The sequence below is a fragment of the Equus przewalskii genome, chromosome 30 (genome assembly GCF_037783145.1).
Source record: "Equus przewalskii isolate Varuska chromosome 30, EquPr2, whole genome shotgun sequence".
Lineage (NCBI taxonomy): Eukaryota > Metazoa > Chordata > Mammalia > Perissodactyla > Equidae > Equus > Equus przewalskii.
The window spans coordinates 28,427,529-28,439,935 of NC_091860.1; the positions used below are offsets into that span (position 1 = coordinate 28,427,529).

At 37.6% G+C, this 12,407-nt stretch overlaps 1 pseudogene; it reads right to left on the bottom strand.

Moving 5' to 3' along the window:
• Nucleotides 1-517: 517 nt before the first annotated feature.
• On the bottom strand, nucleotides 518-8,609 carry LOC103556923 (eukaryotic translation initiation factor 2A-like; annotated as a pseudogene).
• Between the last annotated feature and the right edge of the window lie 3,798 nt (nucleotides 8,610-12,407).

A 12,407-nucleotide genomic window follows, 5' to 3' on the forward strand; every position in this document is an offset into this window, starting at 1 on the left:
TTTATGTATGACAGTGTCTCTGGACACTCAAATATCCTTGAACCCAGTTCTGCATGAGAGTTTCAGAAGAACTGAAAGATCCAGACTAAAAACTGGCAGCCTGATCAGGAACTACATAAAAAAAATAAAACAAAAGCCAGTGTGGGCCAATGAGCACAGCAGCAGCAAACGTACCAGCGGTGAGTAAAAACAGATGCCCAAGGCAAGAGTGGCAGAAGTGACAGCAAACAGCCAATCAATGTAGGCTATTGATCCACTAATTAAAAGAAAGTACTGGAAAAAACAGCAGGAAAATTAAAAACCAGTAAAAACAATGTGTTCTCTTTTTTCAAGAAACAGAAACAGAACACGAGGTACTTGATGCTCCAGTGTATTGATGTGTAGGCCTTGGAATTAAGACAGCTCCCCAGTTATCAGTTGTCTTGGTCCTAGTCCTGCCTCCGTGTGTCTGGACTCTGGCTTATCTACTCGAGAGTCTCATAAGATCACAATGAAAGTGTTAGCCGGAGCTGTGGTCTCACGTGAGGCCGCAATGGGGGTAGATCTGCTTCCAAGCTCGGTGGTTGTTGTCACATTCAGTTCCCCAGGGGTGTCGGAGCGAGGGCCTCTGTTTCTTGTTGCCTATAGGATAGAAGCTGCTGTAATCTGCTTTCCATGTGGCCCCTCCATATGCCAGCTCGCAACCCACAGCTTGTTTCCTCAAAGCGTCCACTGGGGGAGAGAGTCTCCTGGCAAGATGGAAGCCACAACCCTCTAAAACACAATCACACACACGTAATCCGGTTGCACCCCTCCCCTTTGCTGCATTGTATTGTTTAGAGGCAAATCACAGGACACACCCACAGTCAAGGGAGGGGATTAGACACAGGGATTTGCCAAGGTGAAAGGATTCACAAAGACAGGTAGTCTGGGGTCATGGGGCCACCTTACAGTCTGTCCAACACAGTCATAGAGGCAGAACTTTCTTTTCTTTTTTTTTGTGAGGAAGATTGTCACTGAGCTAACATCTGTGCCAATCTTCCTGTATCTTGTATGCAGGACACTGCCACAGCACGGCTTGACAAGCAGGTTGTAGGTCCATGCCCGGGATCCAAACCAGTGAACCCTGGGCCCATGAAGCAGAGAACACAAACCCGACCGCTATGCCACCAGGCTGGCTGCAAGGCAAAACTTTTAATAAAATGTTAACAAATTTAAACAGCAGTATCTGGAAAGGACTATGACTGGTGGAGTTTATCTCAAGAAAGCAAGATTTGTCTAATGTTAAAAACAACCAATATTAATTCTCTACATTGGCAGAATAAAGTAAAAAATCACACAAAAATCACAATAAACGAAGAAAATGTATCGATATAATTCAACTTTCACTAGTGATAAAAGCTCTCTGCTTAATAAGATTGGAAGTAGTCCTTCTGAACCTAGTAAAGGGCATCCAGGAAAAATGCATAGCTTTTATCACATTTAATGGTGAAAAACTTGATGCTTTCTATGTAAGAACAGAGGTAAGGCAAAGGTTGTTATTCTCAGCACTTCTGTTTATCATCACACTAGAACTCTTAGCCAGTGCAATAAAGCAAGTAAAGGAAATAAAAATAGGAAAAGAGAAAGTACAATTTTTATTCAATATGATTATGTATATATAAAATCCTAAGAAACATATTAAAAAGCTACTAGAAATAATGAGTGAATTTAACAAAATCACAAGAAAAAATCAATATAAAAATTGTATTTCTTTGTGCTAGCAATGAACTATCTAAAATTGAAAAAAAATAATCCATTCTCAATACCAGCAAAAAATCAAAATACTTAGGAATTAGTTTAAAAAAGACACACAAGATGTGTTCACAAAATCATTTCTGAAAGAAAGTAAGGGCAACCAAAATAAATGGAGAGAGAAACACGTTCATTGATTGTAAAATTCCCAACAGTGTTAAGACTTTAATTTTCTCCATATTTGTCTATGGGTTCAATGTAACCCCAACCAAAATCCCAGCAGGGATTTATGTCAAAATTAACAAGCTGATTTGATATTTATGTGAAAATGCAAAAACATACACAAGCCAAAACATTCTTGAAAATGAAGAAAAATATCAGAGAACTCGTGACACATTATTCCAAGACATAATACAACAATAATTAAGACAATGTGGTATGGATAGGCACACGGATCGGTGGAACAAAACAGGTTGTCCAGAAAATGACCCACACTTTGTTTTGTTGTGTCACTGTGTGGTGGCCTCCAGGTGTGACCCCGGACTTGGTCCTGTGACTTGCTTTAGCCAATGGGAAGTTAGCAAACGTGATGCTGGCAGAGAGAAAGTACTTGCGGATTATGCTCACTCATGCTTGCACCTGTGCCATCAGCAGGAGAACGTGCCCAAGCTAGTCTGATAGAGGATGGGGACACAGAGCCCAGATGCTCCCACAGCCCTGTCCCAGAGCCAGTCAACTACCAGACTGGTGAGTGAGCCCATCAAAGAAAACAGCTCAGCCGAGGGCAGTCTACGCTGCAAACTCACAAAGCCATGAGTTATATAAAAGCTTATGATGTTCAGCCCCTGGTTTTAAGGTGGTTTGCTAATTACAGCATCATTCTGCAGTAGATACCTGATGTACTTATAATTAATTTATTTCAAAATTTCTCCTCAAAGGGATTCTCATTTAAGAAGTTATTAATGTTATTGAGGGTTGTGTATGAACTGGTTGGAAAGCTTGGTAATTTTTGATATTATGGGTTTTGATGTTTTTTCCTTTGGTAGCTCAGCAGTCAACTAGTCTAGTCATGAAGCTATTGCTGCTCCAAGGTCCCAGACATCATATGGGACTTGCAGATGGTATTATGTATGAATAACTGGATCCCCGTTAAACTTCCTCGATGTTAGTATAACTTGCTTTTCCCACCAAATTCCAGAATTCTTATCAAATTGCCTCCAATTTGTTCAATGAAAATGATATTTATCCTACAGAAGAGTTTCCATAAGATCACACTTGACATTTGCATTCATCACATTGAGACTTTTGTTTTGAAATGTGGAATCTGTATACCTATTGCCTCCCCAAATTTTGTAAAAAACCAAAAAAGGCTCTGAGAATTAATTTCCATTTTTCATGTTTCAATTCATGTCCAAAAATGTTACCGTAATTTTTAAAATAGTCTTTATTTCATTCATTTTAATATTGGTTGACTTAGCTAATATCTTACTGGCATAAATCACCTTCAGCTCTTAGAGAAGGCTCTTGAAGTGGGAGTAAAGAACAGTGTGAAATATCAAATAGCAATCAATTAATTTCTGGTTAGATTTCTGCATTTAGCATCTACTCTCTCTGAATTTTTTAGACTGAAAATGTGCCTATTCTTACATTTCTCCTTTAGCATTTATTTTTAAAGCCTGCTAGTGACGTTCCAAGTGATATTTTTCTAACCCGATATTTTTATTATAGAAACTGTGATAGGAATTTTGGAAAGCCAAATGACCTCGCAGAGCAGCAACTATGTTAGGATCCTAAATGGTACTACACGATGGGAAAGAATTCCAAAAGCAGCCCCAAAGAATGTATGACATACAGGAATAATCTTATTCTTGAGAGAATTTAATGACCTGAGCCTTGTTCAAAAATTGAAAATAAAGCTAAGAACTAAAACCATAATTTGCTTCAGTGGGTTAAATTATATGTCAGTTTAAATTTTATTTCTTTTTCTACTATATTGAGATAGAATTCATTTCCAGTAAACTACATATTTAAGTTGCACAGTTTGAAGAATTTTGACATATGTATGCACTGTGAAACCATCACCACAATCAAGAGACCAAACATTTCCCTCTGCCCCAGAATTTTCTTCACACCCCTGGGCCATCCCTTCCTCCCTCCAACCTTGTCCCAGCAACCAATGACCTGCTCTCTGTCATATGGATTACACAGCTTTTCCTAGAGTCTCACAGAGGTGGAATCATAGCGCAGCTATGCTGTTCTGTCTGTCTTCTTTCATGCAGTGTGATTATTTTGAGATCCACCCACGTCGCTACATCAATCAGAAGGGTATTGAATTTTATTGCTGAGTAGTTTTCAATTGAATGAATACACCGCATTTTGTTTACCTATAAGCCTGTTAATGGACATTTTCGATATTTCCAGAGTTTGGCTATAGCAAATGAGGTTGCTACAAACACTCTTGCATAAGTCTTTTTATGGACATACATTTTCTTCTCTCTTGGGTAAATATTCAGTAGTGGAAACAATGTTTCTTATGGTATGCGTATGTTTAATTTGTTTAAAAACATGTCAAACTGTTTGCAAAGCGGGTCTATCATTCTCTCCCACAGTGTATGAGAGGTCCAGGGCTTCCATATCCTCATGACAGTCTTTTTAGCCTGATTATGGTTTGAATTTGCATTTCCTTGCTGGCTGATGACATTGAGCATCTTTTTGTGTAGTTTTTTCTTTTTTGGAAGGAGGAACGATTTGTGTTTCATATTTTGCGAAGGACTCGTTCAGTCTTTTGCCCATTTTGTTGGGTTATTTTCCTATTACCGAATCGTAAGAACTCTTCATGTAGTCTGGAGACTAGCCCTCTGTCTGATACATGTGTATTGCAAATGCTTTCTTCATGCTGTGCTTTCCCTTTTGATTTTCTTAATTGCGTGATTTTCTAAATTCTTTTGAAGGAAAATAGTTTTAATTTTAGTGAAGTTCAAGTTATCAATTATTTTTTCTTTTAATATTCAGAGATATGTGCATGTGTGTGTGTTTGCATTTATCCAAGATCATAAAGTTTTTATTTTTTTTTACATTTTCTTGTAGATATTTTAGTCTTGGGCTTTATATTACTATCTATGATCCATTTCAAGTTTTTTAATGTGTGGTATGAATACGGAGTCTGTGTCTAATTTTCTGATGTCATTTGTTGAAATGACTTTCTACTTCTCATTGAATTGCCTTGGTGTCTTTACAAAAATAACTTGACTATACACATGTAGGGAAACTTCTAAACTGGTGCTTTTGAATTGGAGGGCAATTTTGTCCCCAGAGAATATTTGGCAATGTCTGGAGACATTTTTGGCTTTCACAACTCAGGGGTGCTATTGGCTTCTGGTGGATAGAGCCCAGGGATGCTGCCAAACAACCTCTGATGCACACGATAGCCCCCACAACAGAGTTATCTGTCCCCAAATGTCAATAGCGCCAAAGTTGAGAAATTTTCTAGACTTTCTCCTAAGTTCTATAGATCTACCTTTCACCAATATCACGCACTCTTGTCTATTGTAGCTTTAGAGTAAATCCTGAAATCAGCTGGGGTAAGTCCTCCAACTTTGTTCTGCTTTAAAAAAACATTACTTTGGCTATTCTAGGGTTCTTCGTAATTCCATATACATTTTAGATACAACTAGTCAATTATTCCAAAAGCAGTGCTGACTTTTGTTTAATTTCATAGGATGTATAAATATGTTTTGGGGGGAATTGATGTCTTGACTACTGAGCTTTCCTATCCAGGAACATGATCTATTTTTGGCTTTCTTTAAATTCCCTCAGCAATGTTTTTTGTGGTTTTCAGTGTAGAGTTCTTGGACATCATTTCTTAGATTTATTCTGATGTATTTTATGGTTTCTTGCCCTATTTAAAAAAAAAACCTTGGACAAATGGTTCAAGTTACACATGACCATTAAGGGTGGACACGTGCATATTCCAACTATGCCAGTGGATTTAACAGAAGAGTGCCTGCACTAAGATCTGGTAACCAACTTACTTTCTGGGTAACTTTGAATCCCCCAGTCCAAGTCCTCCAGCTCCTGGAGAAAGGCTCTCTCTCTCCCTCTCTCTCTCTCTCTTTTTTTTTTTGTTGAGGAAGATTTGCCCTGAGCTAACATCTGTTGCCTATCTTCCTCTTTTTGCTTGAGGAAGATTCACCCTGAGCTAACGTCAGCGCCAGTCTTCCTTTATTTTGTGTGTGGGTCGCCGCCACAGCAAGGCCATTGGCAAGTGGTGTATGTCCATGCCTGGGAACAGAACCTGGGCTGCTGCAGTGCAACACAGAACTTAACGACTAGGCCACAAGGCCAGCCCTGAGAAAGGTTCTCTCTTGGTGCATTTTCTCTGACTGATGTTTTCCTAGCTGTCTTCCAGGTACTGCTTGCTCTCCTGGCTGTGTGATTGCTTTCAGCAGCTTCTGTAGGCAGGCTCTTGCTATGTGCCTGTCTCAGGGTCTCCAGAAGGTGACTGAGAGGCAGGCTTTCATGGCATGCCCCGTGGGGCAGGGTTGGGGCCAAATCTGGACTCCTGTCACTCCTCACTTCCTTCTCTTCACCTTTCTTAGCCTCACACCTTCTTCAATTTTTAAGGGCTGTTTTCCATAGCGACTTTTTGTTTCTTGGTTGTGGTTTCATATTCCCAGGTGGTTCCTCCTCGCACAGTTTAGAATTAGTGATTGGTTTATTTCTTAGAATGGGGCGTCTATCAGCTGTTGCAGCTTTATGTTCTTCGCTGGGTGCTTCACTAGGAACCACTTGGTAAGTTATTATTTTTGCTGAATATATTCCATCCAAAAATGTCTGCCCAGAAACCTACCATATTTCTCATTTGATGGCACATCATACTTGTGCATGATAGAGGCAGGTAAATGCCAAGTCTTGTACCCAATGTTAACATAGCCTGGGAGGACATGTGCCAGTTAAAACACGTCACCATCTGGGCACCAAGGAAGGTAAGTAGAATCAGAGGTCAGGGGGTTAGAAATAAGTGTGTACATTGTAACCTCCCACACTTTGTCTCTTCAGATTTCCAAATTCAGCTAGTACTACTGTGTGCCCATAAGGCTGTTGCAGGCTGCTTTATTACAACGAATTCCAAAGTCAAACACAGAAACCAGATTTGGCACGCATAAAACCATAAAAAGCACAAAACTCCGTAGAACTAGAATTCTGAACTACATCATAAAGGAGCCATTTTTTGGTAGTTGTGCTGGATCACTTTCTCCATTTGTAGTAATGTAATGCAGAGTTTTCCCCACAGTACGAAGTGTCTGTCTTGTCAACATCTGTATCTGCTATTCCAACACAGCAATAGCTGTTTTATTCTCTAGCATTGTAATATTATCAGCCTTAGAGGAATTTTGTGGGCTAGCTGCATGGGACACACCAAAGTTGGGTTACTGACACGGTCTAAAAAACGAAGGTCTGGGGCCGGGCCAGTGGCGTAACAGTTAAGTTCTTGCACTCCACTTTGGTGACCTGGGATTCATGGGTTCAGATCCCGGGCATGGACCTACATGCTCATCAAGCTATGCTGTGGAGGTGTGCCACATACAAAATAGAGGAAGATTGGCACAGATGTTAGATCAGCAACAACCTTCTTCAAGCAAAACGAAGAAGATGGGCAACAGATATTAGCCCAGGGCCAATCTTCCTCACCAAAAAAAAAAAAAAAAAAAAAACCTGAAGATCTGTCCTTATGCCCTGGGACAAGGACAGACACTTTGTATGGTTAAGGTCCACATGATGACACAAAATTATTAACTGTTTGCAAATTAAATTTATTTGCAATTGTATTAAAATTATTGTTCTTAAAGGAGGGAACTTCATTGTTAACATTTCTGCCAATTTTGGATTTTTTCTGAATGAAGATTTCAGACATACCTTGGTTTTCATGTCACAAAGTTGGAGCTTTGGTATGCTAGGTGTGCTGTAAGTTGGTTTTAAACTACATAAAAAGTATGTAACATTTTTTGTAAAGGCAAAAGAAAATAACAAGAATAGAGAATGATATTTACTGTGTATTTTTGTTGTCTTTTGGGTGGCTCCTGATTCGTGAGGTAGTTTGTTAAAGAAATCTATTTTTATTTATTTTTACACTTTTTTATTATTTTTGTTTTGAAATAGCGGTGGACTCACATGCAGTTGTAACAATTGCTACAAAGAGAACCTGTGTACTTTTCACCCAGTTTCCCACAATGACAGCCTGTTGTAAAACTATAGTGCAATATCACCAGCAGGATGTTTACGTTGATAGAGTCAAGATACAGAATGTCTCCATCACACGACTCCCCCTGTACCGACACCCCTCATGTTCTCCGTTCTGTACTTTTGTCATTTCAAGAATGTTACATAATTGGAATCATGCAGTATGTAACTTATGGAGCTTGACTTTTTCTTTCATTCGGCATAATTCAATAAAGATTCACCCAAGTTGCTGCATGAATCAATAGTTTGTTCTTTATATCGCTGACTAGTATTCCATGGTATGGATGTGCCACGGTTTAACCATTCACCCATTGAAGGGCATCTGTTTTATTTCCAGTTTTGGGCTATTAAGAATGAAGCTTCTATAAATATTTGGGCATATATTTCTGTGTGAACATAAGTTTTCATTTCTCTGTCATAAATGTCTAGGAGCGCAGTTCCAAGTTTCTATGGTAGTGGCATATTTAGTTTTTAAAGAAATTACCAAACCGTTTCCAGAGTGTTCGTACCATTTTACTTGTAACTTACCATATTACTGTAGGAACAGGAGAGAGGTGTTTCTGGCGACTTAGTAACTGATGGTTCCATGAAGGTGGGAGACCCAAAAGGAGACACAGGCTTGGTGAGGTTAAAATCATGAGTTTTGTTTTGAACATGATGAGTTTGAGGTGCCTGAGGTGGAAAACAAGTGGAGATGGCCAGCTAGCATTTGGATGAATACTGCTTACAAGACACGGATTGGAGATATGTGGCCTGGAAGTCATATTTGAAGCCATGAGAGGACACAAGAGAATAGAGGACCAAAGAAAAATCCTGAAAAATAGGACAAGTGAGGAAGATACTGGGAAAGAGACTGTGAGGTGAATTTTAGGATTCAGAATTAAGGAAATACAGCACTTGCTGATTCCACGCAGCCAAAACAGACCACAGTTTTAGAAAATGCTACAGGTAGATCACTTTGGTGCATTCAGTTTTGGCGTATTAGAGGAAAAAGAAGCCATGTTTAAAAATGAATGTGGCCAAGACAGTGTAGACAGTGCTCTGGTCTTTGGTCCAAGGGGAAATCCATTCTGGGGAGGCAAAAATGGCTGCTTCCAGCGGCGGAGGACTTTCTTCCTGAATGCTCGGAACAGATGGAGAGGCAAGCTAAAGGGTTTTCCTCAGAGTGGGTGAGAATCAACAAAAACTGGTTGCTTGTATATGAGCTACTAGTCTCTTCATCTTCATGATTTGACTCTTTAAAATTTTACCAAAGGCATTCACAGTACCTCAAAAAGTGGGTTTTTTGAAAATCCTCTATTTGAGAATTTTCTTTCAAATAGAATGTTAAATTCAGGTGTTAATAATATTGAGTGATCACATTAAATAATAAAGAAATGATAATTTACTGATCAGAAGCTAAAGAACTAATATTGGACAACTGTTGAAATACCTCACTTAAAATTGCTCACAACTCACTTTATCCAGAATCTCTAAACGCCATAAAAATGACATACCTCAGCTTTTAATAACTTTCTATAATTTTTAAATACTCCCTTTATTTACATTGAATGATATTTACTATTTTGGCTCTTGTTTGCTCAAATTATCCATAAAACATTTGATAAAATAATCTTTATGCTTTGAATATAATGGTATCCCCTTAATTCTGAAAAGATTCTATGGGTTTTTACGGAAAGTCTTATAAAATGAATGACGAGATGATTGTTTGATTAGCACATGGATGGTAATGCCTAGAAAAATGGGGCCATAAAGAAACCCATTTAAATACATTGGACAGTGGGATCTAGAAAACAAATGAGTTATAACAGCAAAAGAGTGGTATCTAATTAACCCTAGAAAACAAGAGAAAGACTGGATTTTTTTTATTTCCACAGAAATAAACTGAAATACTACTTGCTTTTAAACCCATCAGGAAACTTGTCCCTTAGCTGCTTGGTTGATAATAAGCCAAAGTCTATCCAAATCTTGGTACTTACAAGGCTTTTATACCAAATGAGAAAAGAATAAAGTTAATGCCCCTTAACAGGAATTTCATTTGCACCAGTTTCATTCAGAGTATGACAAATCCATTCAATGCACTCAATCTTTACACAAAAATGATTTAAAATGGATGATTACATGGGTACAGTAATTGAACTTTCCCCCTCGGCTATGAGAAAATCATGTCTTTAGTAATAAAGACTCTTTAGAACAACTGAATTTCAATACAAGGATGACCTCAGAGGCTGAGGGTTAATTTCTCGTTTAATTTCTCCATTTTCTTTCCTTTAGACCTATCATTTGGAGTCTCTCTCATCCAGTTTCTTTAATTTCTTTCCCTTGATGTTCTCTAACTCTACTACTTTTCCATTGGAAAATGGGCTTGTCCTTTCCACCCTAGAGGACTCATGACTATACTTCTAAGTAGGTTAACTTTGACACATAAATTGTGTCCATGTGTGTGCCATATGCATTGGATGCTGAAATATGTCGTGAGGAGTTCTCCTTTATTGTTAAAAATGTGTGGTTTCTGACTCTACTCTTTGATCTTTATAGAGTCATATGGTCTTTCTGACCTTGGATAAGGTAAGAGATATTGGTCAGTTGAGAATGTGCAAATGCCATTGAAAAATAATACACAGATGAAGTAACATTGTCCTCACCACCGAAAGCATCTACATCTCCATTCCTTTGGATGCACCAAGCAAGAGATCCGAACTGTTACTAAAAAGAATTGAACATCAAACACATTGCTTGTGAGACCAAAATATTCTTCCCACTGTTGGAATTATCCTCCGGCAGATTATCCATGTACACTTTAAATATATATTTTCTTAAATATATATAATATAAAATATATCTAATATTTTAAATATATATTTAATAAAACAGAGTACATACTTTAATAAAGTATTAAGTATATATATGTAATACTATATTTATATGAGGGGTGTGGAGACACAACCAAACCACTGTCATTTAGTGAATTTAAAATCCTAAAATGTCCTTCCCTGAACAGGCAAATAGAACTCAGTCCAACCTGTTGAAATTTCTTTGTTTAGTTAAAATTGTAAGGTATTCCATTTCAAGAAACTAGGAAGCCCAATCAAAACTTTTTTTGAGGTTTTATCTAATTCTAAATTTTATTTTATTTTAGTGATAGCTTCTGTAGTTTTTAGTACTGAAAACTGCAAAATAAACTTAAAAAATTGCGAAAACTAAGCAGCTTTACTTAAACATCAAATATTAAAAAGTCAGCTTGTTTAACTAACTGTAACTTGGCCAAACATGCTGAAGGGCATCCAACTTAGAGTATTTTATGTCTTATTTTTCTATACGACGAATGGATAACAATTCTATCTTTTCCATTCAATGAAATGGGATATTTGCATGACTTAATTTACTCTATTCTATGTGCTTTGGCCTGTCCATATTTATCTCTAAATACCATCTCAACAGTTAGGCAGTTTGAAAACAAATCATAAGATATTCTTGTAAATAAAATTACATAAATATTATTTGAATTTGAGAGTCATTTTACTAGTAGGAATATATTATAAGAAACTTCTTAATTTCTAAAGCGTAAAATAAGCTTATTAGATAGAGGAAAAAAGTTGTTATAAATGTATTTTCCTCTTCATTTAAAATTGTTTCTCAAAGCTGCAAGATAGTGGAAGGGCCAAGTACCCATTAGTATGTTTATTTAGTGACATTTTTTCAAAGCACAATAAGTAAACTATTTTAGGAATGTGATTCCATGAATAACTGGTCTCAGGTCAAAAATAGATGCCACGCATTTTTACATAAGCTTGTTACATAATCATCCATCAATAATGTATCCTTCATCTTTCCTCTATGTCTCCATGAGTTTTGAGAATGAATACACTGTGCACACAAATTTTGAGATTCACACAGATATTGTGAATGCCTGGCAGTGTTAAAACACACAAATTGTGTTATTTCCATCACATAATAACCAACATCTTTTACACTTTGGTAAATAAGGGAGCTAATGGGTTGAAAGCATTTTGCAATCAGAAGCTGGTTATGTAACTTTAAGAAATTATTTTTAATATTATTGCGACCTATTAGTTCTAAATGACTTAGAAACAATTTGGTCTTTAAGCATGTGGTCTAAGAGGGCTCAAGTGACAACGTCCTTTAAAGAACTCAACATAGTCAACTAACATCAGAAACCAATAATTCTAGGAATACCTGCTGTAATGTTCCAAGTGTGTTTCTAAGGCAAACACCCTTGAGAACACGCACATTGACATGGCTATCAAGCCATGGTCTCCAACTTTGGTTAGAGTGAGAATAGTCTACTGTAACCTGTCTTTGGTTCTCCGTTGGAATGGGACTACTCATCGGTTTTAGGAGAGAGTGGCTCAGCAGTAAACCACTGCCCACAGGCTAATAATGCATCTGTGAAAGCTATTTCAGAAAGTGACAGCAGGAAGCCAAGTGGAAAG